At 38.0% G+C, this 27,450-nt stretch overlaps 1 protein-coding gene and 1 pseudogene across 6 annotated transcripts in view; both read left to right on the top strand.

The window, feature by feature from the left end:
• SYT1 (synaptotagmin 1) overlaps positions 1-27,450 on the top strand; it is a 590,207-nt gene that overhangs the window by 438,077 nt on the left and 124,680 nt on the right.
• LOC129049178 (RE1-silencing transcription factor-like) lies at positions 6,576-7,632 on the top strand (annotated as a pseudogene).

The raw sequence follows: 27,450 nt of genomic DNA on the forward strand, positions 1-27,450 counted from the left end.
TTTGTGTAAATTTTTTGGGTGATAAAGTAGGACCATAACAAATGTTTATTAACTGATTGGTTTTATTAATTGACTGGTGTTTGGTTGGCTTGTTGGTTGAATATGAGAACATGAACCACTGGTACTTCACAATGCCCACCTGTGCAGGGTGCATGGCTCACACTTGTTACTTTCACCTGTATAATTATCGGGTGGTAGTGACATCCAAGATCACACCCATTGGGTTTCTGAAAAATTGTGAAATGTTTTTTTCTGAGCTAAGGGAATGTAGACCATTGAGCAAGTTTCCTCTTTCAGAAATCTTTGAGTACGAGCAGAGTTTGAAACTTAATACCAAGCTGACGGGTTTCACTCTAGAATCTAGGGGGTTAGGTACACTGCCCATTCAGAATTTTAACCTAGAAAGTGGCCTAACATGATTTACCCCTTATCTTACTTACCGATGAAATAGAATAGAATGTGAAGTACCCAGCATAGAGTCTGGCATATGGTAAATGTTCACTAAGTGAGAGGTCTCTCGTACCTTTTTCTTGGTTAATTTTGTGTGTGTGTTCTCTTCCCCATTTTGTGTGTTCATCTCCACATTTGTTGTGTCTTTTCTCTCTATTTTTATCTACTTCGCCATCCTTTTTCTCACCATTGCACTTACTGAGTATCTGTAGGAGTTATTAATGGGAAATATTAATTTTATCATTACACTCGTAAAACTCTAGAAGCTTTCCTCTTTGATTTCTACTCAGGAATAGAAATTTTTGGTTTTCAGTTAGACTATTTCTCTTTATCAAGGTATAGGTTATAAAAAACTGTGTAAGACAGATGTCTAGCTTACAAAGTATCTCTGGATGACTAGACCCAGTTAGAAACTTTTTCATTATAAAGGAAGTAAGATTCCACTTACATTTTATATCTGAAGAATTAAATATTCTCAATGATATCTGCTCTAACTTTTCCTGCCACTGTCCATTAATTGTAGAAAATTATAAATGTGTTAATAAATTGAAGTCTTAGATTGACTTTAGTTTATGATTTTAAAGAAATTGTTTTTCCACTTTACATGAGCAATTTTGTTCATGATTTTAGTTTTGCTTTCATCTAGCAGTGTTAAGCATTATTTTTAATGTCATAATGAGATGAAAGATATCAAAGAAAGTGAGAAAAAGGAATTCAAGGAACAGCTTTGGAATCTAGAACCAGTACTGCTAATCATAGTAAGCTGTTCTGCCAGAGACTTGGATTTAAACAGGTTAAATCAGACCCACTGACAGCCAACTCTGTGATGTTAATTAAATGGAGTAAGGTTTTGTTGCCAGAAAGTTGACAACTATAAGTCATAAGATGATGAAGTAATTGTGTAACTTATAGGATTATGTACTATTTTAGTGACCAAATAATGTGCAAGCAATTTAGAAAGAAACGGGAAGGAACATGGATAGTGTAAGAGCCTCATTTGGAAGTGACTAGGCCCATGTTTAAAAGGAAGTGGTGTGAAAGAGATAAGCTGTACCAGGAAGATCCACAAAAAAAGCACATCGTTCCCACTATTCGATTCTATCCCCAAGTGGAAACATCACTGGTGAGGTCTCCATTTGGCTTGATCGTGTTCCGCAAATTTACACAATCAAAGCCACCTCACTGGTTTCCGTTCACTTGCCGGTTTGTTTTTTCAGTGAGGCATGGTCGACTACCTTCTTCCTCCACTTCCCAACCTTCTAATAGATGAAGGTGGAATTTGACCTTGGAGACAGGTCAACCTTTCTCTTATTTTTGTTTCTTTAAAACAGAAATATGTATCCTCTAAGTTCCTAGAGATGGTTATATATAAAACTGTTGTTTCTTAATTTTTTTACTTCTCAGTATATGGCTTCAAAATCATCCTTGGTAATCAGTGTATAATTCTTCAATGTGCAAAAGGCTACCAATATGTATAGCCCCAAGCTGTCTAAGTTGAATCTTTGAGATTTTCTTCTCTTTAATCTTTCAAAAAATAAGTATTTATTGTATACACAAGTCAAACCTGAAACCAATCTTTATCTTTTTAGAATAATCTATTTAATATTTTGACTTAATTATTTCAAACATTACAAGCAACAGCTATGACTCCATTTTTCCCTTCTTATAAATTTCACTTATGTCCAGTTTTAAAATTGTCTCAGTTCTGCACCCCAGGATCAGGTAGATCATCAAAGTATTTAAACCCTTTTTATTTTAACATTTTGTTCCTATTTATAAAATTTATTTTTATCTCCATGCCTTCTACTGATATTTGTTATCTCTAAAAACAGCATAAGGAATAGATAGCACCAGAAAAAAAACTAAGCCTTTTTTTTTTAACATTCCACCCTGATATGCTGCAAGCTCTCATGACTTGAGCAGTACTGTTTTATTGTTTTGTTTCCATTAGAGAATAAGTCTATCACCTCTGCTTTGTGTAAAATTTGGTAGAGTGATTTTTAAATGAGATTGTGTAATCCAGTGCAAATGGAAAAAAAATTGATTGCAGAATTAAAACAAGTTGGAACATAATTTAATTAGTATCCAAGCAGAAGGGAAGAGAAACTACTTTAATGCTTTAATGGAAAATCAATTTTGCAAGAAAATTTCACATTTTTAAGCCTAATTAGAAAAACATTTACTTCACAGAAAAGCATGTGAAGAATACATATTCAATCAAATGGCAACAGTTTTTTAACTTCCTGTGGTCAATTCCTTAGTACTTCCTTGGAATGAGTTAAAGTCATTATTCCTTATGGCATCTTTTATGCCCAAGGATCATGAAAGAAGTGATGCTGTTTCTAAGTACATTTAGCAATCAGACAGCAACTATTCTCTCCAAGAATCTCCACCCAACGATCAATGCCCTGATTGGAAATCCTTATAAAAAGTTAATTGTTGGAATTTTAAACATGGATGCCAATAAGAACCTTCCTGGTCATTCATTCACAACCTATCACATTTGAGAAATGCAACAAAAACGTTAATTTTCATCCATAGCATTTCAGGAAGTTATACTTGTTTTTCTTTACTTGTTCATTGTCTATCTTCCCCACTGGACTGAAACTCCATCCAGGCAGCAGCCATGTCTATGGTTCCTCACCAAGTGTAATCACAGAGGCAAGAACACAGTAGGCGTGAAAAACTATTTTTGAATGAATGAATGGAGATGTTTATTGTACTGTAAGAAATGTGCCCAAACACCCTTTTTAAAGTCCGTGTTAATAGTCATTGTGTTCTTATTTTACAAATGAAGGTTAAAGTATTCTGAAAGCTAAACAGCAAAATATCCTAGCTCTGAATGCTGAAGATAGTTTAGTGCCTCTCTGGGTTTTTTGGTATGTTTCTTTAAAGATAGAGGCAGTACAGGTGCTTAGCAAAATCAACCTTGTTATTGTTTTTGTTTATGGTTTTGAAAATGATAATAGATTTTGTCTCAACAACTTTTGTTTGTTTGTTAAAGGTTTATTCAGTGTCTCCCTCTTTGTAACCCTCTTTTTCATCCTGTTTCCATAATGCACATGGAGCTCATAGATTACCTTAATTTAACTTTTATTTAAATGTAAGACTTAAAGCTATGGTGTAAGTCTCTGCCTACATCATGGAAATTGATCCAGAGGAAAATGGAGAAGAATTAGTTCTAGGGAGAACTCAAAGAGTAGAAATAAAATCTAAGTTTATCATGCCTAGAATATTTGTTGTTAATCAATTTTATAGTAGATACATTTTAGTAGTATTGAATTATTTTATAGTATATTAAAACTATAATATATATTAGTGTACCTAGTATCTATGTGTCCATATCATGGGACTTGGAACATATTGCTTTCTCTTTAAACTGCTACAGAAGTGTAGATGTGTTTTATTTTTTACGGTATCTTGGGCCATAGCTGTGGTTTATTTGAGTTTGAGTCTTTGGTTAGAATTTCTGTCACCAATTATAATTGTATTCTTATGTATAATAAATGTTATCCACTTCATGATGTGGTTTCCAAGAACATGATAGGAAAAAGCAAATAACTTGAAATATCTCTCTAGTATGTAGGACTGTCATTTGCTTGCCTTTCTGGTTAAAAAGACTTTTCAGGCACAGGTAGAAATCCAAATTCTCACTTTAGAGTTTCTAAACAAAAATCCAATATTTTTTATTTTAAATTCCCTAGAAAAGTAATATAAATTAGACTCTAATTTGAAGCAAGAATTAAAGCGAGGAGAGATCCTGGACATTTTCAAAATGCACTTTGGCTACCTTCCATTGTTCTCCCTCCCATTGTCATACTTTAGCCTACTGCGCCTGCCTTCCTCGTCACAGTGATAACCACCCAAAGGTCTGGTCTCACAGCCTGGCTCTCTAGCTTCCAAAGTTCATCTTCATTAAAGCTTATATTAACTTCTCTACCTATCCTATAAACACAAATAATAGCTATCATTTACTGAGAGTCTACTATATGCTGACAAAAAAAATCTCATAACATTCTTCAAAATTGGCATTACCAAATCTGTTTTACAAAACAGGGAAGGAAGGGAACTGAGACCCAGGAAAGTTTAAGTAATGTGTCCAAGTTTACACGGACAATGCCATAACTACAATTCAAACACAGGTCTAAAAGCCTACACTTTCCATTTTTTGAGATTGAGTCTCGCTCTATTGCCCAGGCTAGAGTGCAGTGGTGTGATCTCGGCTCACTGCAACCCCAGCTTCCCGGGTTCAAGCGATGCTCCTGCCTCAGCCGCCCAAGTAGCTGGGATTACAGGTGCCTGCCACCATGCCCAGCTATTTTTTGTATTTTTAGTAGAAATGAGGTTTCACCATGTTGGCCAGCCTGGTCTCGAACTCATGACCTCAAGTGACCCACCCGCCTCGGCCTCCCAAAGTGCTGGGATTACACGCGTGAGCCACTGCACCTGGCTCACACCATCTTCTTTAAAGAGTCTCTCTTGGTCTTTTCAGGTCTGTCTGGCTCCCAAACCCATTTTCTCTCTACACTGCCATATTGCCACTAAGAGAGTGCAAGGATGTTGTCTGTTTTGCTTATCTACTTAGGCCCAGCACATTGCACTGTGACTGCAACACACAAAGTGCTTAAATAAATACTTTCAAGTAGATTGGTTGAACAAATTAGAATTTAACAAATATGCATTCTAATGTTCTATCACCTTTGAGAGAGTCATCTTTAAAAGATATCCAGTCATTCCAGTTGTACCGTAGTATCCTAAAATATTTTTGAATTCCAGTCCCTCTCTCCAAGTATCTTTCTCAGTGTATAATACGTTATCTGTTCTCAATAATGATTTGTCTTTGTCTTGAAAAGGTAAATTTCATTGAAATGGCCATAACTATGTAGGGTCAAGTATAGGCTATTAGTTGATGATTGAATTGGGTAAAACAGTTGTAATTATTGTGGGAAAGTGATGAGATGGATGTTCTTGTGAGGTTTATATTCTGACTCTGTCCTAAATGCTTTGAGTATTAACATCGTTACATGGTCTCTCAAATGGTTTGCTATGGGGAAAATTCTCATTAGGAGATATAAATTCTGATACACGTAGTACCAAGAAAAATATAATTGTTTTAATAGAAATCAATGTAAGTATTAAGTTTTCTTTTTATCCAAAGAATAAAAGGACTGAGAGTTTTCAGTTGAATTTTAAATAAAGCCGAGCAAAGTGGATTTGAGAGCCTGGATTTCATGTGTATAAGCTGACAGAGCAGAAAGTGAGGAGTGGGGGTTGAAATGGGAACAAATATAAAACAAAAGGAGAATGAGAATAATGATGTAGACAAGAGCAGTCTTGTTTACATCTGGTTTTTTCATATTACTGAAATAATGAAAAGGGTTTTGAGTGGGAAGCAATGTGAGCAACACAGGAGAATGTTTTGTTCTGTCTTCCATAGATTTAAACCTTTTCAAATATAATCTTTTCTCCTGAGTTCATCATATGCTTGGGAGCAATATTTTTTATCTTGTTTGTGAATCTTAAAATTAGATGTTTTTACCTTCTATCTTACTCCTACCTACCTTTGAGCAGGCCAAATGTTTGCGCTGTAAAATCTTTAATCCATTACAATCTGTTACTCTGCAATTAGATGAAATGTCAGTGATTGAGTTGTACTAGTTGTACTACAGAATAAGGCAGGAGAATGAGGACTCGCTGAAAAACAAGAGCTTAAATAATTAAAGAATGCGAAAGAGAGGAAGCATACACAGACACACAAACTTACCTGCTTTAAACATGATTAAATTCTTGCCAATTATGAACAAGAACTTTTAAATACTGTAAATTAATTGTATTTATTCATTCTTTCATTGATCTCATCATATATTAAGCCTCTTTTATAAGCCAGGTATTGTGCTAATTTCAGGGAATACAGTGGTGAATAAGATAGACCCCCACGTTCGGCCACCCGACCTCCCGAGCTGGCGGGGCTGAGGCTGGAGGCCTGCCAAGAGCCGTGGGGGAATGAAGTTTGCAAACTTCCGGGGCGCCTGGCCCTGGGCGTTGGGCGAGCCCGGGGATGGTCGGAAGGGCTCGGGGGGCGGGGGGGCCGGAGAAGCCCGAACGAAGGCTTTGCGATTACAGTCATGGCCACCCAGGTGATGGGCAGTCTTCTGGAGGAGAAGGGCTGTTTACCGGCAATGGCAACATTGGAATGGCCTTGCCTAACGGCATGTGTGACTTGCATGATCTCTCTAAAGCTGAACTGACCTCACCTCAGCCTGTCTTGCTGGCAAATGCGGCCTTCGGTGGGAAAGTAAATGGCAGCTGCTATGATTGCCTGGTCAGTGAAGAAAGACAGATGGCAAAATTGATGCCTGTTGGGGATGACAGCTTTTCAGATAGTGAAGAAAGAGAAGGACTTAAAGAGTGCTGAAATAAAAGGTGAACCTCATGGGCTGAGACGTTTGGAACTCAGCGTTGTAGAACTTCAGCCTGCATTTGAGGCATCAGCTGCTCCAGAGATTTACAGCTCAAATAAAGATCTTCCTCCTGAAACACCTGGAACAGAGGACGAAGGCAAGAACTCGAAGACCAAATCCTTTCGCTGTAAGTCATGCCAATATGAAGCAGAATCTGAAGAACGGTTTGTGCATCACATCAGAGTGTACAGTGCCAAGAAATTTTTTGTGGAAGTGTGGAGAGGCAGGACGCGGTGGCTCACGCCTGTAATCCCAGCACTTTGGGAGGCCGAGATGAGAGAATCACCTGAGGTCAGGAGTTCGAGACCAGCCTGACCAACATGGAGAAACCCTGTCTCCACTAAAAATACAAAATTAGCCCAGTGTTGTGGCGCATGCCTGTAATCCCAGCTACTCCGGAGGCTGAAGCCAGAGAATCGCTTGAACCTGGGAGGCGGAGGTTGCATGCGGTGAGCCGAGATCATGCCATTGCACTCCAGCCTACACAACAAGAGTGAAACTCGGTAGAAAGAAAGAAAGAGAGAGAGAGAGAGAGAGGGAGGGAGGGAGGGGGAAAGAAAGAAAGAAAGAAGGAAAGAAAGAAGGAAGGAAGGAAGGAAGGAAAGAAAGAAAGAGAAAGAAAGAAAAGGAAAAGAAAGAAAGAAAGAAAAAGAAAGAAGAGAAAGAAAAGAAGGAAAAGAAAGAAAGAAGAAAGAAAGAGAAAGAAAGAGAAAGAAAGAAAGGAAAGAGAGAAAGGAAGGAAGGAAGGAAGGAAGGAAGGAAGGAGGGAGGGAGGGAGGGAGGGAGGGAGGGAAGGAAGGAAGGAAGGAAGGAAGGAAGGAAGGAAGGAAGGAAGGAAGGAAGGAAGGAAGGAAGGAAGGAAGGAAGGAAGGAAGGAAGGAAGGAAGGAAGGAAGGAAGGAAGGAAGGAAGGAAGGAAGGAAGGAAGGAGGAAGGAAGGAAGGAAGGAAGGAAGGAAGGAAGGAAGAGCAAGCAACAGCCAAGGAATCTGGCTCTTCCACTACAGAAGAGGGAGATTTCTCCAAGGTCCGTACTCGCTGTGGCCACTGTGGCTACAATACCAATCGATATGATCCCTATACTGCACTCCTGAAACACCACACCAGAGCTGGGGATAATGAGCGAGTCTACAAGTGCATCATCTGCACATGCACAACAGTAAACCATATTTGGAAACTGTAAGCCTGGAATTAGGAGACATAATTATTCCTTCAAGTTTTATAGAGTATCACTTGGGAGATTCCAAAGCCATAGCTATTACATGGCAAACCTAGGATAAGAGCGGTAGTATGAGTGCTGGCAGACCAGCTGTCACTTTCCTATACAGTGAAAAAGGCTGGTGAAACAAGTACAGGCCAGATTTTTAAAAATCATACTTTCTCAAGGATCTCCGCAAACTGGTGAGTGTCCTGGCTGTCTGTGTGATAGCCTCTTTCTACAGGTGAGGCCTCAAATGAACTGCAGCTATCCTGGTGTTCCTGTGGGGGCACTTTGTATGAAAAAAGGGCATGTACTCCAAAACATTTTTGTAGGTTCTTTGGCCAGGGGCCAAACAGTATGAAAGAGTCCAATGTAGGATTTTTCTTACTGATAGCAGTTATTCATTGCAGTGAAATAAAATATGATCCTAGTAGGGAATCTTGAATTCTGACCTCCCATGTTCTATTTTGAAATAACCACTTTATGTTTCTTTTTTTTTTTTTTTAATCTGATGATCTCTTTGAGGCCGGCTTCAGATTTTGATGGTACAACATGAAAGACTAGGAAAAGCATTAATAATCTGTGGGTGGAAAACTTGTTAAAAATCTGAGAGTAAAGTTTGAGTTAAAAGTTGTTTGAATATGGAATTGACTGGGAGGCCAAAGATTTTTAAAAGCAGAAGATTCTTCTCTTAAGACATGAGTAGTAAGTTGTGTGATAACGGTGTGTGTATTGTGTGCATGAATGGAAATTGTAAATGTTGAATTCTAGGCTCCAACAATCACTGTCAACAGAAGATCAAGCTGCAAATATTTATGCTTTAAAACTTAAATTATAAAGCTAGTTAAATCTTTCTAACAACTAGTTTTAATGTTCGTGGGTACATTTTACCTAAGTTACTGTTAACATTGTATAGAGAAAGATTCATCTTAAGCACAGATTGGCTATCAGGAATTAGTTTGGGGAAGAGGTTTTTTTGTGGATTCTTTCATACTGAAAAAGTAAAACCATTTGCCTTCTGGGGAATTGAGCTAAATTCTAATCTAGTCTTTAAGACTAAAATGCTAAAAACAAAAACATGAAGGAAATTAAAACCCCTTATTATTAAATCGATTTGTAAAAACGTTGTTACTGGAAATTGATTGGACTTGAGGCCTTCTTCCAGAAAATAAGGACTTGATTGTCAGGCCTGTATTAGGTTCTGAACCTTAATGCCATGTATTTGTACTTATCAGAAATTATTTCAGTGAAAAGTACATTAGCAGTATGAACTTCTGGTCCAGTTGGAAGTTCTTCCTTTTGAAAAATGTGATATTTGCATGGAACTGTTTGCATCTTTTTGTTTTCTAGTCCCACTCCCCCACACTGGATAGAATTTAAGCTAGAATTTTCCCTTTTGATAAAAGAACAAAAAATGAACATGTTATTTGTAAGTTGATGTGTAGTATCTAGTGATAAACTTGAAACACTAGAATACATGACAAGCCTAATCTTAGGTAGTCTTATGAAAATGAATCTCTTACCTATCTTTTGAACCTATATTCACATTGGTTTTTAAGATTTTTTGAGTTTTATTTTTTCCTTTTTTATTCAGAGCTGCTTCTTATTTTGGCACCACTTTTTTTATTTTATTGTGTAATTCACAAGGGGCTGCATTTTTTTTTTTGATAAGGCTTGTAACTATGGCTGGATGTTTTGCTCTAGTCTTCTAAGAAGGGCCATTTTATTTTTCAGAGTCACTTATAAAGTCGTGTGTAATTAACTTTGGAGACTGTTTTGCATATGACTGCTGCTACAAATTAAAACCCAAATAGACCTCATTTCATGTCACCCTATGAATGTTGACAACGGAAGGAATACCTTGCCTGTGGTATACTGTCACTTTTGGACTGAAAAGCTGAGGAAGAAACTTAATTTTCTTTTTTGCATAAGTCAGAAAAACTTACAGCTGGTGTTCCCAGTTTCCTGGTTGACTCCAGCAGATGAAATGAACAGATAGTGTTAATTCAGACTGAAGAAATTATCTGAATCTTGGCTTGTGTAGATTTACAATCTACATGCAATATTAACTAAATCAGATAGCTTTTACAGTTTCACATGTGTACATAGGTTCCCTCCCAGTCCCTTCCATACCCATTAGTTATCGAACTTCTAATTCTAATTCTATTGAAACATTACAACAGTGTTTTGTTGCACCAATTTCATAAACGTATGCAGTGCAATACATGTTATTTTTCTGAGGCAAACCAAAGGTAAATTTCTCAAGGTTCTTGCTGCCTTCTTTAGCAGCATTTGAGGGAGGATCTTTTATACATTTGTAACAGATCAAAATAAAGCATATTGGGAATCCTTTTTTAAAATCTTAAACCATGTACCAAGTTTTTGGTCCAAATTGTGTAGGATAAGTTAAACTTAAATTGCATTCTATTAACCAATATGAATGTATTTCTGTAAGCACAGTTATGTTGAAATACAGTTTTAAAAAGCAAAAAAAAAAAAAAAAAAAAAAAAAGATAGACCCACTATGCTTAGTCAATTAAAAATTAATGGTGAGACAGAACTACAGGGTAGATTAAAGCTCGGCCTATATGGATCACCATGACTCCGCTTACTACTGATGTGTCCTTCAGCTTGTTGCTTAATCCTTTCATAAAATGAGATTAATATTTACTCACCTCCATGAGTTGTGACACACTCTAAATGAAATAATTAATGTAAAGCACTTAGAACAATACTTGGCACCAGAGAAGCTCTCAAAAAAATATTAGTGGTTTTTGTTATTAAAAACATTGGTCAGAGCCCTTATTTCCTTGCCAGCTGAAAAGCATTGCTCTGATGACTAGACTTACATCCTTCCTTTTTTGAGGACACTGGGACAGCCTAAGTGTTCAGAAGGCATTGTCATACATGGTTTTAATAAAAGAGTGGATATCTGAGCCTAGATACCATGTGCGAAAGTCTGTGGGATGTGAAAAGATTTCACAAAGACGAACCCAGTTTAAGGCTCAGCACATGTGAGTGGAAGATAGTGCTACCATGGTGTGACCTCAGTGATTGTGCACCAATTAACTCCTCTAAGCTCTGACACCCCACAAAGGAACTCAAAGTTTCAGGCTCTGCTAAAATAAGACAGACAATAACAAGTGTTGGCAAAGATGTGAAAAAATTGGAAGTCTTATACGTTGCTAATGGAAGGTAAAATGATGTAGCCACTTTTGAAACCAGTTTGACAGTTCCTCAAAATGTTAAATAAAGTTGCCATGTTATCCAACAATTCTACTGAGTTCTACCCAAGAAAAATGGAAACTCATGTATACACACCAAAAAAATGTACAACAACAGTAGTAGCATTTTTCATAACAGCCAAAAAAGTAGAAACAACCAAAATATTCATCAAGTGATGAATGGATAAGCAAAATGTGGTATATCCATGCAGTAGAAAATTACTTAGCCATAAAAAGAAATAAAGTCTTGATACATGCTGTAACACTCATGAGCCAAAATAGGCAAATCCACAGACAGACAAAAAGTAGATTCATGCCTAAGGGTAAGGATAGGATAGGGAATGGGGAATGACAGGTAATGGGTATGGGATTTTTTTGGAGTGATGAAAATCTTCTAGAATTAGATAGCAATGATGGTTACATAACCCAGTGAATATACCAAAATCCACCAAACTGTACACTTTAAATGGGTGAATTTTATGGTATGTGAATAAATACCATTTTTCTCAATAAGCTGTTTCTTATTTTTTATTTTCTTTATTATTTTTATATTAAATACAATTTAAAAATTATTTGAGACAGGGTCTATTTTTGTCACCCAAACCAGAGTACAGTGGCACAATCATAGCTCACTGCAGCTTCAAACTCCCAAACCCAAGCAATCCTTTCACCTCAACCTCCCGAGTAGCTGTGACTGCAGGCTGGCACCACCATGCCCAGCTAATATTTTTTGTTTGTTTGTTTGTAGAGACAGGATCTTACTATGTTACTCAGTTTGGCCTCAAACTCCTGGCCTCAAGCAATCCTCTCACCTAAGCCTCATAACCTGTGGATCACCACAGCCAGTCCTAAATCTGTTTTTAAAAAAAGTTTCAGGGACAGAGATCCTAAATATCAAAGCCTGATGCTCCAGGCTGACTGAGGTTCCATGTGAAACAGCCCTGAGGTATGCTGGAAATGTCTTTCCTGGGGCTGTTTCAAAAGTTTTGGGATATTCGCTGAAAATATTCTAGTCTCTCTTTAAAGTAGAACACTTGTCTCCAAAATCACAATCCTTATTACCATTTCTATTGATATAAGGTCAGTACTAAGGTTCACTTTTTAGAGATGAGGAACCCAGGCCTAAGACATGTGCTAGCCAATGAGAGCTCAAGATGTAAATGCCAGTTTTTCTGATTCCACAGCCATTTTCTAGTAGTCTACTCTCCCTTAAGATAAGAAGTTTATGCCTAATTCTCCTGATGTAAAAACAAAGTTTTAAACATGAGAACCAATCTTTTTGCAGCTTGTTTTCATACTGTAGCTTCTCAGAGATTCCTCAAGTTGCTCTTTTCCGGACCTTTTTTCTAGTAACATCATGACTTTTTAAATTGAAATAAAATTGGCATGCAATAAAATGCACAGATGTTAAGTGTACAGTTCAATGAGTCTTGACAACTCTATACACAGTGTAACACCAATCAAGCTACAGAACATTTCTTATCCCCAAAGAAGTTCCTCATACCTCTTTCCAATGTGTCTTAGCCCAAGCTCCTAGAGGTAACTTCTGTTCTGATTTTTCTTACCACAGATTAGTTTGCCTGTTTTGAACTATATACCATGGAATCATGTTATTTTGTGTCTGGCTTCTTCAGCTCAAGATGATGTTTATGAGATTCTTCATACAGTAATATTTCATTCCTTTTTATTGCTAAGTGGTATTCTATTATGTGAATATATCAAGATTTATCCATTTTCCTATTGGTGGACTTTTGAGTTACTTCCAGTTTGAGATTGTTAGGAATAAAGCTGTTGTACAGCTTTCTGTGGACATATGCTTTCATTTCTCCTGAACTGCTGGTTCACAGGTAGGTGTATGTATCACACTTCTTTAAAGCTAAAATGACCAGGACCCCAGGTAATAGTCTATATAGGAATATATTGTGATACCTACCGTACGGGCTTCAGTCATGTTTTCTTGTCATTCTCACTAGCCTTCACGATGATGCTTGGCACCACCTTGATTCTTGACCTGGGCACTATGTTGTCTATCGTGCACCATACAACTGGCACCTCATAACACACATGCTTATTCTCTAAGTGTAGGTGCATAGCCACACAATGCTGTAACATAAAAAGATGCCTTGTTTACCTGTTTCGTTGTCTTGATAGGTAGAATATAAACTTCTTATAAGTGAGGAAAGCATCTTAGCACTTTTGCACATCACAGTAATTAGCTCTTAGGAGAAAGTATGGCATGGATCAAATGAGCATAGAACTCGGAGTCCAAATCACATCAACTCTCTGAGCCTCATTTCCACATATGTTAAATATTATTGAAAAAATGTAAAATAAATTATGTACCTATGTGTTTGAAATTTAAAAGTTATTTTTCAAGCATAGATCTGTCCAGTGCCAAATGAATTCCTAAAATAAACAATCAGATACATCGAGTAGCTATCACTTTCACTATTTTATGGAGGGGGGGGAGAGGGGAAACAATCCATTGTTTCCAGAACCATTTAAAACGTTTAGGAGTATTTTCACTCTCATTGCAGGGCTGGTGAACATCTCAGTATCTTTATCACCACTTCCTTCCATCCTTCCCAGATTTCAGGTGCTCGAAGGCAAAGTGGAATGACCCCTAAGCTTTTTTCAAAAGGTGATGGAAGAATTCCCTGTCAGCCTACTTTATGCAAAACAACTTCTGGCACTGGCTGTCACCCCGCCAGCCTTATCTTCACTCTTCTTACTTTTTGCTCTACTTTAAATGTCTCTCAAATCATTATTCATATGCAATTATTTTCCCCCTGGGACAGGCCACAGCAAGATTGTGAACCAGAGATGGCAGAGTACTCACTGGGGTGCCTTGCTCCTGGGCTTCAGGAGCTGGCAGACTTCTGGCTTGGAAAAGAGCAGGACATTGCACAGTGGGAGAACCCAGGGCACACAAACCCTGCTCAAGTCAAGCTATCTACTTACAACTTTAAAATGCTTATAGGGCACTGTTGTCAGAGGTGGCTGTTGGGCGAAGTGTCAGAGCCCTGGCATCTGTTTTACCAACTCACGTGTTGGTAAAAAGAATTTACCGACAACAGCATAGGTTTGAAAAGGAAAAGTTTATTGGAAAGAAAGAACACTGCAGAAGAGTACAGCGGTGCACCGCAGTGAGAGGACTGAGCGCACTGCTGTGGGTTTTTCCTTAGGGGTATTCATGGACCTTAAGGCGGGAGCTTAAGGGTAATTTGGACCGTATTAGCCACGTAGATCATGATAAATGATTATGTTCGTAGACATTTTGGTGTGTTAATGTCAGCAAGAGTTGTAAAATGAGTTTTGGAATGGCATTACTGATATAAGATACTGAGCTGTGAAGAATTGTCCCAAATTTAAAAATTTTTAAAGAATGAGAAAGCTACCAAAAATGTATGGTTCCCTAAATGTACTGCAATGTGAACTATGGCACTGGCCATTCTCCTAAATTTCCATTTCCGTATAAAGAGATGTATAGAAATTTTAATTACTTAGAAAGATTGAAAAAGGCCTGGAACCAGAGGCCAACTTTAGATATTAGGAAAGTCTAATTACTTCTAATTTTCCCAGATAAGGAGTTGTGCCTCCAGAGGGCCTGTTTAATAGTCACCAGGTGACCCGTACTCTCTTCTAAATTCCTCAAATAAGGAGTTTTTGTCTCCGGGGCCTGTTCAATGGTCACCAGGTGATTTTCATTCTCTTCTGCGACCCGGTTTGTCCTCGAATGGAACCCTGTTTCCAGCATCCCTTCTGAAAGCCTTCTACACCAATATTTCTCTTTTCATGTGGACTATAACTATGTTATATGCAAGAATAAATTTCTGGACCCTGGATAACACTAGAATACAGATGGGAACATTTATGAGTGAAGTGAAGGCCCCATGTACAATTCTAGAAGAGGACAGAAAGGAAAATTTGCAACTATCTCTAATCAACTTTTCTTATTCTCTAAGCTGCAAATACTCTGGAATGTGGTCGGAGGTTGTGATTTCCTGCAAGTTAACCAACTGCTCTTCACTTTAAGCTGTGATTTCTACATGAATAAATAAATATTCCAACAAGGTGCTTCCCTGAATTTTCACGTTCTGCTAGTGTTTTAAAAAGAGGAGGAAAAAAAAGTTTTTCAGAAACCAACATAGTGTCAGAAATAGTCTGCTCTTAATTGTATCTCAGCGTCAAAAAACAAAAACAGAGTGAGATTAGAATATTAAAATAGGTAGAGAGTGTGGAATTTTATGTTTTTATTTTAGAACGTATTTTTGGATAGCCTCCCAAGTCATAAACAGGGAATATAGAAAGCAGCCTTTGAAATGCCTGCCTGAGATAAAATCAACATTAATGTTTGACTTTGAATCAGAGGAGAGCGGTATGCCTCTTTTCAAGGTCATCGACTTTCCAAGCTGTGTCACACAGATGTTCTGTTTATGTTGAAGCCATGCTGCCATATTTGAAGATGACATAAAGGCAATGGAACCTATGTGTCGCAGTAGGATTACCTAATTTTGGTTTAAAAAATGCCATTTTTGTTTCTTTTTGGTGAACAGTGCTCTCTGTTTCCTGGAAAATCACGTATAGTGCAAATTTACCTTTACTCATGTTTAAGCTCACACCTATTGAGTATCTGTTTAAGTCAAGCACTGTGCTAAGTGTGTAACTCATTTACTCACAACAACACTGTGGGGTAGGCACCATTGTTATCTCCAATTTATAGACAAAGAAGCTGAAATTCAGAGAAGTTGGAATTCCATGTGGCCAAGTAGCTAATAACGGGAGGGCTGAGATTCAGAATTTTGTCTGACCGCAAGGTTCTTATCCATCATGTTAAATTTACTCTAACTTAGAAACAGGTTACAGGGCCTATGCTAGGGGTGATGTTTTGGTCTGCAATACATACACTCCACACATGCCCTATAGTTGTCTGTTTCCTTACTCCAGACTCCCAAGAATTCTGCCAACACCACAACACCACACAGTACCAAGAGAGGGCTGCAACAGCCGGCATCCATTCAACACCACTCCCAAGTCTCTTAGCTGCTCCCAAGATTTCTGGGCCACTCTTTCCATGATACACATATGCATGAAAAATCCCATATAAAATTCACATGCTTCTGTTTTCAAGTCCCTCTATTCCCCATCCTTTGCTTTATTCCATTCCACAATAGTGCAAGTTCCTGGAAAAACGCAGTAATGTCTTCCAGCTCTTTCATCGCCTTCCCTTTTACCAAATAGGATGAGGAGCATGGAGTAGAATATCCATCCCTGTAATTATACCTAAAACACTAAAGATCAGTGAAGTGTGTATTTTAATGTTTTCCAAATAGTATTAATTAGGGGTACTTGAATATATGAGAAATGTCTTTGCAAAGTAAATGTTTTATGTGCTTAGAGTTTTCTAAGCCCCTGTTTTTCATAATGCAATACAAGCTCTTTATTAGTACCCTCTGGATGAGATAAGATATTGAGCTGTGAAGAATTGCCCAAAATTTAAAACTTTTTAAAGAATAAAAAAGCTACCAAAAAATGTATGATTCCCTAAAATGTACTGCGATGTGAACTGCAGCACTGACCATTCTCCCAAATTTCCATCCCAAAACCCTGCTTCTCATGAAAGAGAGAGAGAAAAATAGGGAGAAAAAAGCACATGCTGCATCTTACAAAACCAGATAGTTACTAAATGCTTGTCATTCGGTCCCCAAATTATCCTTTCTTGAAATCCAAATCTTTAATATTTTAAAGAATAAATTGCAGCATTTCTGCCTGGAGGTTTTTATGTCATCTTTATAGGAATTATTTTGACCTATTTTACATACAACTTAGCTAAATTTTTGTGTTAGATCTGAATCTTGGAGCATAACTAGTCTGTATTAGATGAGGAACGGTTGTCATTTTCAATTATGACTCTCCAAACTTCATATCAGCTGGTGCTATGGCCCTGATTTCCTGTATCAGCAGCACCTCTCTCGGGTAATTTATCTTTTTTTCTTTTTCCTTTTTTTTTTTTTTTTTTGAGACAGAGTGGTGTGATCTCAGCTCACTGCAACCTCCGCCTCCTGGGGTTCAGGTGATTCTCCTGCCTCAGCCTCCCAAGTAGCTTGGACTATAGGCATGTTCCACCAGGCACAGCTAATTTTTGTGTTTTTAGTAGAGATGGGGTTTCACCATGTTGGCCAGGATGGTCTCTCTCTCTTGGCCTCGTGATCTGCCCGCCTCAGCCTCCCAAAGTGCTGGGATTACAGGTGTGAGCCACCACGCCTGGCCTCTCGGGTAATTTCTGAAGACCTTGATTCTCACCACCACTGCAAACCCCCAAACCCAACCCATTCTACCTGCTGGCTTGTGCTCCCTCTTCAGAACTTTCCTAATTTTGTGATTCTAATTGCTGCTCAGTCCACTTGAGAGGAAAAACAATGGACAAACTTAATTTAAATCTGAAATAACTAATTAGTTCAATGAAATTTCACAAACTGTGTTACAGATATTATTAAGCCAAATTTGCAAATTAGGTAACTGAGACTCAGAAAGGCCAAGAAATTTATCTGGAATCATATAACTAAGCAAGTAATGGCCAAAAATTTAAATCAAAAGTTTGCCCTACTCCAAAGTGTGTGTTAATTACTACTTTTAAATTCTCTTAAAGCAGGGACTTCATGTTAAATTCCTAGTGTTGGGAGTTCAGGAAATGTTCAAGAAAAGTATGAGGGTCCCTGGTAATGAACTTATGAAAGAAATGTATCATGTGAATATGGTGGCTTTTCCTCTTTTAACGAATGGATTGAAGGTTTTCCTGAAAAATTGATGAGGGATAACTTTAAAAGGTGCCTATTTAAATTAGCATACAGGCAGTTTGAATTCTAGTTCTTCCTCTTTTAGTATGTTAGAGGGAAGGAAATGGTTTATCCCAGTGACTGCTACTCCATAGACACCTGAACTGAACCTGAAAATAGAAAAGGAATGGGACTTAGCTGAATTTTAACAGGGATCGTTTAGGCCAGGGCTGCTGTTCAGGGCACTGGGTTTGAGTCTGAGACTAGTATTTACCAAAATGTGCTGTACAAGTCATCAGGGGATACATTCATGGAAAAACTCAATACGCAAGGACAAGGACCAAACCTTCTTTCAGATCCTCATGTTGAGCATGTAATGAATTCAGTGCCCTGGGCTAGAATTTAAGTAACTGGGAGCAGAAACCAGTTCATCATATGTAATTTCTATAGGAAGATAATGCTTCAGATATCATGTAATTTCCTCCAAGTGGAGCACAGCCACTTGCCCAGCCATTAGTTAGAGTGCCCAGACGAGAGAAGAGAAGCAGAGGCTGGGAACATAACAGGGGAGTGCAGTTGATTGTTCCTCTCAGGGCCAAGATGAAGTGACCCACCGTTTCCCACCGCCCCTCCCACTCTCAGTATACAGTCTGGTCAATGTTCCCTAAGAAAATGATTCATCCAGCATGCCCCCTTTCCAGCTGAAATCACATACACTTGACTTCAGAACTGAGAACAAAAATGGGTCTTCCTAAATGCAAGTTCTGGCATGCCTAAACAAAAATTTCGTATATAGTAAGCTAAAATCTCCTAAAGAGTTTAAGGCATAACTTATTCAAACGTATTCTGAGACTGTGAAAATTGAGGACTCATCTATCCTCAAATGGAAACTGCTGCCGGCCTCATCTTCTGCACCTTCTCCTTCTTTTTACAAAAAACTCTGAGATTTACCACTTAAATGCCTGCATCTGTTTGGATTAACTTTCATGTTCCATATATTTCTGTTTTTATTAGTTCATCTTTGTCCTCCAAATGTGGGTCATCATACAAGTGATAAGTTTAAGATTTACATTCTCTTTGTTCTTATGAGTGTGTCAGTGAATATTATTAATATTGCCTCACATTTGCAGGACACTTTCATGTGCTATAGAAGCCATTGGAACCCAGCCCTGTATTTCTGAACCAAATTCTCTCCTCCCTCAAACTCTCGGGGCATTAGGCATTCCCTCAATTATGTGGCATCTATGGCAGTTTCTAATTTGATTGGGGCTCTTAAAATAGAACCAGAATCTCTTTTTTGGAGGGAGAGAACGCAGTGATGAGTATTTATTAATTAGGGGGAAAGCCTCCACTTGAGGCAGCTGGGAATGACTTTCTGAAGACATTAAAATCCAAATAAAAAGAAAGACATTCAAATGTGGGAAGAAAAAGTAAACCCAGTAAGACCCTCCTGAAAGTGTTAAATGTTGAAACAGATATCTGAAAGAACCAACTTCTTTGGAGGATTTTTAAAAATAAGAATTGGGGCATGGATTTGTAGTCTTGCTTCAAGGCAAGGGAATAGACAAGGTGATCTCCCGTGGGATCTAACAGCCCTGTAATTCATCAAAGAAGGTATTTAAAAGCAAAGCCATGGGGGAAAGAGAACAGTGGCATCAATCTAAATCAAGCCTTACATGCATTTTCTCTCTCTTTTTTTTTTTTTTTTCCACTTCTAATCCCTCCCTGCATTTTTGTAAGACCCATCACAGCAGGACATTATCTCTACAATTACTTTGACAAACACTTGGGTTTTTAGTGTCTTCCAAAGTAATCTATTTTTGACGGTGAAAAGTAGAGGAAACTGATTCCTGAAGCTATGAACTAAAATGACAGATTTGGGGATCTGATTTACCAGAGTGGGTTTTCCATATATCAGCCCTTGCTGACATTCCTGGGGCAAGTACCCACAGGCACAAACTCTCAATGGAAAGTCGGATAAATGTAACACAAACAACAGTCATAAGCTGACTTTCCTATCAGGTGCCTTGTAAAAAAATAGGTACAACATTTTATAAATCTTTTATTTTAATGAAGTTTACTTAACACCGAAAACTTCAGTCCAGAGATGTGAAATCTTACATTATAAAGAGTTATGGCAAATAGAAACACTAACAAACTGAGCCTTTAGCTGTCATATCTGAAATACTATACATACACATATTCATGGATGCTAACATGCTGTAACATAATTTTACATATTAAAATAGGCTCAATTTTCAATGATAATAAAATGGCTACTGATACTATGACTTCATTAGATAGCCATTAGGCATACTTATATGGAAAAATGCTTTAGTATGTTAAATAGAAAAAGCAAAATATAAAATTATATGTAAATTATATATATATGCTTTTGTAGTGGGTTTTAAAAATATTTGCATATGTATAAAAATAATTTGGAAATCTATGAAATGAGAATAATTATCTTAGGAGGCTAAGATTATGGTATTTTTGTTTCTATTTTCTTTTTTCTTTTTTTTTTTTTTGAGACAGAGTCTTCCTCTGTCGCCCAGGCTGGAGTGCAGTGGTGCAATCTCAGCTCACTACAACCTCCGCCTCCCGTGTTCAAGTGATTCTCCTGCCTCAGCCTCCTGAGTACCTGGGATTACAGGTGCGCGCCACCACTCCTGGCTAATTTTTTGTATTTTTAGTAGAGACGGGGTTTCACCATGTTGTTCAGGATGGTCTCGAACTCCTGACCTCGTGATCTGCCTGCCTCGGCCTCCCGAAGTGCTGGGATTACAGGTGTGAGCCACCGCGCCTGGCCTGTTTCCATTTTCAATATACACAAATACAAATGCACACACACAGGGAGATACACATTTGATGTAACAAATGACCATGCTTTCAGAATTCAGTCCAGTATATTATGGTTTAAGAACAGACTTACATTAAGTGTTCTGCCATGAGTTATCAGAAAAAGTAAATAGACCCACATGACCCCACCTTCATTCCCTTTTCTCCTCTTAACACCTCTGCCAGCAAGAACACACACATTGAGTGGGCCATTGTAACTTAGATCCATCTGGTAAGATTCTTTTTCTTCTTCCAAATTAGTTTGTTCCAAAAATTATCCAGTAGATTGTTCAAGAGAAGCATTTAATATTTGCCTTTAAGAAATGAGAAAATAGGGAGGTCAAAATGAATTAGCATTTAAAAATAAGACCTAGAGCACCCCTGCGGTCCATCTATGGGGTTTGAGATGTGCAGCATCATACAAATATCACTAGGAAACTGAGACATTTGGAAACAGCTAAGAAAAGCCATGTTGCTGGAAAAAATCATGACTGGCCAAAAAAAAAGCTTTTTGTGAATATTCCATACCCTACAAAGAACGGGACAAAAATAAATACATAAAGACTTACACCCTGGAATAACGCAGCAGAAAATATCTTATTAAAAGGTTTTCACTACCTTTGAGATACCATGACATAATCATATTAATCCAAAATACTCCCTTGAAGCATGGACTTTTAAAGCTTGACGTTTTAATGCCAGTTGGGCTGTGTTATAAGTAGCCATCAAATTTTTTGTTTCCTTTTCCTGGCCATCACAGAAAAATCTTTGGTAGTTGGTAAGTTTGCTCTACTACAAGAAAACCTGGTAACCTTGGGATATTCTGCTTTTAATATCCGATTCCTATTTAAGTATCTTCCCAGGAAAAGCATGGGAGTTGTAGGGGGAGGCCAAACTGTCTGCTTATTTTAACAAGGCTTTTGGCCAGCTTCTGATTGTTAAGGAGCGCTAACTCCCTGGCTAGCCTACCAGAAGCTCAGAGAATGAGAGTTCCTGGTATTTACAGTGTTACTTTTTAAATCAGTTTCAGAATGTGACTAGTACACCTTCCTAGGTAGGAAAAAGCTATGTTATGGCTGAAAAGAAAAGAAGCAAATACTCTTATTCTTGGTGGATGTGGGAAAACAAACAATTTGGATACTGAACAAAGAATACTGTTAAGCACTTAATTTCTACACAAAATATATAGAGAATTTATTTTAAGCTTCCAATTGCCTTTTAGATGCCAAATTCAGATCTATTTATAGATGCCAGCTTTTAGTAATTCAAAAATTTATATAAAATCATTTCCGTGAAACTTACAGTTTATGGAAAACAGAGGAAGGATTGCCCATTTCATGTAAGGCCTATGATTTCCTCCTTTTACACTGATTTAGTATGGCTACAGATAAGGTTCATGGAATAAGAAGATTTTTGTAGTCAGACCTGGGTTCAGATTGCCTCTGCCATTCATGAGCCGTGCAAACTTGAAGACAGCTAACCTCCCTGTGCTTTAATGCTTTTATGCATAAGATAGAGAATATAAAACCTCATCACAGTGTTATTGTAGGGATTAGATGAGATGCAATATGCAAAAACACCCAAAACTAACAAGTATGCAGTGAATATTAGCTCCCTTTCCTCTTTTCCTTCTTCCAGGCTCTTGGGCTACTGTAATTTACACATTAACTCATTGTGTAACTTAAATTTCCTCCTCTCTCTTTAAAATACAGACCATATTTATTGATGGGTAAAAAATATACAAAGCTTAAAGCATGTGCCATAAAATAGTTCCTTAAAGGGTAGTACAGCAAAATGGAACAGATTTTCTTGCCCATTCACGCGACGACTGTGAATTTTAGCATAATTATTGAAAAAAACTCGGCTACTCTGACTTTTTACAATATCTTGTGATCAAGAAAACCTTTAGATCATATTACTTTTCCTCTCGATGTTGTAGTTAGGCTATTCACTCAGAGAGGCCTGTGACAAGCTATAGTTAATAAGTTTTCCATGGTGTCAAAAGTAATAATATTAACACGCCGTTGTGAGTTAAATTAATTTTGTTTTGTGCACTGGCCTGCATAAATGTGAATGACATTTCAAAATATGATCAGGCAGGAGCTGAGAAGGAGCCAAGTGGCAAGGCAGAATGAGATGCAGTCATTAGAGCAGAGCAGCCAGCTGCAAGCATTTGTCAGTGCAGGCAAAGAGGTGCAGGATATTATTACAGCAAACTTAGGGGGGTGTTCTTTCAGTTCATTTTGCCCTTTGAAAAAAAAATACTGATTTTTGTCTTTAGAGAAAAATAGAGATGTTTGACATCCGGGCTCTCCATGTTTGGAAATGAAAGACCATCTTCCTGCTAATCACTGATTTCAAGTGTCTTTCAACCCACAGATTTTTTTTCTCTGCCTGCAAGAGGCAGCTGATTGGCAATAGCTTTTAAACTGATGACCAAAAAGTGGCATTTTAAAGTCTTAATGGTTGTGTTTATTTCAGAGACTTCTTCAGATTCCCCACCACCACCCTACACAAAGGCATATACCTCCTGCCAATATAACAAATAAATATGCTGTCTGTAAACAGTTAAAAGATACAGGTTGAACCTAGGAAGAAAACACCTCAGGATGACTCAGGGATCAGATGACCAAAATGTTTGGTGTAATAAGTTTTATACTTATTACCAAATGGCTGGACAAGCCCTTTTCCACTTGAGCTCTAGTATTTTGACTACTGCAATCAGAAATCAAATTATAAGAAAAATGGAGATGTTCTTATTAAGGCAGTCACTGTAAACAAGAACTGGATAATAATTTAAGGGGCTCTGTACCTCTTCATATGCTAAACTTGACAATTTAGGCAACATCCCATAGTAATGAGCCTCTACATTTCTTTCGTATATCTAGTATCACAATATATTTATCTGTTCAGAAGTACTACACATGCACCAGACAATTTTTAAATTTGTCTATAGAAGTTTCTCTATTTTAATAAAATGAAGAGCACTATATTCAGAGCTCTACATATTGTTTAGTATCCACAGCAATCCTACATGATATGAAAGCACTGTTATCCTCATTTCACAAAGGAGAAGTAAAGGAATTCCCTGAAAGCCATAGGACTGTTAAGTCACAGAATCTGTGTTTTAACTCAGATCAATTTCACTCCAAAGCCTGTGCTCTAGGTAACATAGGTAACATATAGCCACAAATACCCATGCCCTATTTCCTTCCGGCAACCAATCCACTGTGCCTTCTATGGTAAACAACTATGTTCTGTAGTTTCTGCATTTAACTATCTCAAATCAAAAGGCACCAGCAAAGGAAATGGCTTATTCTGGATGATTTTGCATTAATCTGATTATTCACTTCAACAAACATACATCTTCAGATCATTTCATGCTGGGCACTGGTGATGTAAAGATGAATTAGACAGTGCTAGGCTCAAGGACTTCATAGGTGATGAGGAAGGAATGATGCTATCTGGAAGTGAAGAGAGTTCAGAAGAGATGATCAGAATGTAAATTTGAAATGAGTTCTAAAGGATGACTAGGAATTCAACTGATTGAGAATAAGGACTTCCAAGAAGAGGAAGCAGGGCAAGCATTGGAACATGTAAAGAACAAGATGTCCAGATCTGATTATAATCTAGTACTGTACATGTGAGAGGGGAATGGCATGAGGGGTAAGCCAGAAAAAATAAATAAGGGCAATATTTTAGGGCCTTGAAGGTGGGAGTTAACATTTTAAGTCTCACATTTGGGAGGCAGGGAGGATATTAAAGCTGTCAGTGGCCATATCAGCTCTGTGTGTAAGAAAGCCAATTTCTTGGCAGTGTGAAGATGAATTGGAGGCTCTTGCCTCCATGTAGGAGTCCATGAACTATATGGCTGTGAAGACAGAATGTGAACTAAAATTTGAAAAAGTATTTTCAAAACTAGAATTTGCAGAATTTTGTTATTGATCAGATAGAGAGGTGAGGGGCAGAGAAAGCTATTGAAGATAATTTCAATTCGTTTGGTTGACTGAGAAATGAGCAAACAGGGCAATAAACGAAATTACAGAAAGATGCTCTAATTTTAAGGGAAATCATTAAGTTCTGTTTTGGACATGTTGATTAAAACAGAGTTCATTTCTATTTAAGATAATATTACATCCTTTTTTACCCCACCACAACTTGTTTTAATGTTTTATATGCAGTATTTAATGTTCTCCTAAATAGTACCATACCCACAGTCAAGGAGCATTATTTAATTTTTCTGATTCCACTATCTCTTTACCAACCTAACACTTTTTTAAAATTACTCACGGCCAGGCGCGGTGGCTCATGCCTGTAATCCCAGCACTTTGGGAGGCTGAGGCAGGCGGATCACGAGGTTAGGGAGATCGAGACCATCCTGGCTAACATGGTGAAACCCCGTCTCTACTAAAAATACAAAAAATTAGCTGGGCATGGTGGCGGGCACCTGCAGTCCCAGCTACTCAGGAGGCTGAGGCAGGAGAATGGCCTGAACCCGGGAGGCAGAGCTTGCAGTGAGCCGAGATTGCGCCACTGCACTCCAGCCTGGGTGACAGAGTGAGACTCCATCTCAGAAAAAAAAAAAAAAAAAAAAATTACTCACAAAGAAATCATAAAATCATGTTTTTTTCTTTCAAAAGAATTCCAAAGGAAAAAAATGCCCTGAAGAATAGCAAGCATGGCCTTTATCCTTGCAGCTTAGGATGGTGCATTTTCAAGTTTCCTCATGGACTTTGTGATTTCCATTTCAACACATCCCAGTTAGCAGCCAGGTATAGTAAACCGCTACAACCATCTGCGCTTTATTGTGCTGATCCAACCTCATGGCCGCAGAGGGGTTAAGTGGAAAATGAAATCCAAACTGTGTTATCCAAGCACAGGATTCAGTGGACTTCAGCTCTGAAAGACCCACTGGGTGAGGAGGCCCTAAGCAACCCTGCAGAAGGAGAGCCTTGGAAAGGGCCTAAGTGTGGTAAGATACACACCTCCACATAGATGTCTTACCAGGCCTCAATCCGTGTGCTCTTCTGTGTGTCTAAGAAAAACCTGGTAAGAGAGCTGACTTAGGGGAATGTCTCCATATGAACACTTACATGACATTATCTTTCCATTCATTAATATACTGAAAATATAAGTGTCTGCTATGTGCCAGGCACTAGCTGAGCAGGAAATACACAAAGTTGGATAAAACATTTTGAAATTATTTTAATTACCTATGGATGGGAATGCTACTGTACTTGAATAATAATGAAATAACTAGCATGCATGTACACTTTCCACGTTCTAGGCACTGTTCTGAGCACTTTATCTCATCTCATCTCATTTAATCCTCACAACCAAGTGAGATCAGTACAATTATTATCCCCATTTTATACAATAGGAAACTGAAGCTTAGAGAAACGAAACAATCTGCACAAGGTCACCTACCTAGTAAGTGGCAAGCCAGAGTTTCCAAGCTGTGTCTGTCTGACTTCAGGCTTCAGCTCCAAACCCCTACTCTGTGTAACCTAACAGGTGCTTCACTCACACACCCATCTCTACACTGTATCCATTGACCTTCAGCCATATGGAAACGGAGAAGATAGCACTTATCGCTTGTTTAGAGAAGGTGGCTTGCTTTTATCTTTTTCTAATTCACTCCTTAAAATAATCCCTTTCTTGCATTTATCCCTCTCTTTTGCAGAAAGCATATCTTTCCACCTATTTTATCGTATTTGACCTCATTAAATCCCTATGAGGAGAGAGGAATAAATTGTATTACCCCTCCTGAGTCAAGGCACTATAATACATCTCCTCTTAGTCAATCTGTTTAACTCAGGCAACCTCAGGAACGTAAAGGAAAATCAGAAGCTTGTGTTTGGACATGCTTCTGCTCCTCTGAGAAACCCTTTCACCTCAATAGTCTACAGATTTCCATGGAAGACCTTGAGACAGTCATTCAGGAATTGTAGCCTGCTGTTTCCTGTGCATTCAGGAAGACATGAAAGCAATTACAAATTGCTTAACAGATGATGCATAATATTAGAGATGAAGAATCTGGCTGCGAACACTTACACCAGGGAAATTCTGCTGTGTGATTTCTTTTCCAGATCAGCACCTTGTGCTAACAGTATGGTACTGGCGTGATGCTGAGTACTCCTAAATAATGATACAGTATAAGAAGAAAATTAAAATTTCAGAAACTTTCACTACATAGAAGAAAGAGCATGGATGTCTGTGCTTAACAGACATGTTTTCTGAGTTCTAATAACATTAGGAAAATTACCTCACAGGGCTGACTCTCAATTTGTTCATTCACAAAAATGGAGATAATAACTATATTTCAGGGCTGTGAATATATGAAATAACTTACATGAAATACCTAGCATATAGAAGCTGTTCCATAAGTGATAGCCTGTTACTGACATTGACTAACATTTATTGAGCACTTAGTATATGCCAGGTGCTGTTGTATGCACTTCATATGTATTAATCCGTTAAATCCACACAACAGTCCTTTCAC

Source organism: Pongo abelii, chromosome 10, assembly GCF_028885655.2.
Source record: "Pongo abelii isolate AG06213 chromosome 10, NHGRI_mPonAbe1-v2.0_pri, whole genome shotgun sequence".
Classification (NCBI taxonomy): domain Eukaryota; kingdom Metazoa; phylum Chordata; class Mammalia; order Primates; family Hominidae; genus Pongo; species Pongo abelii.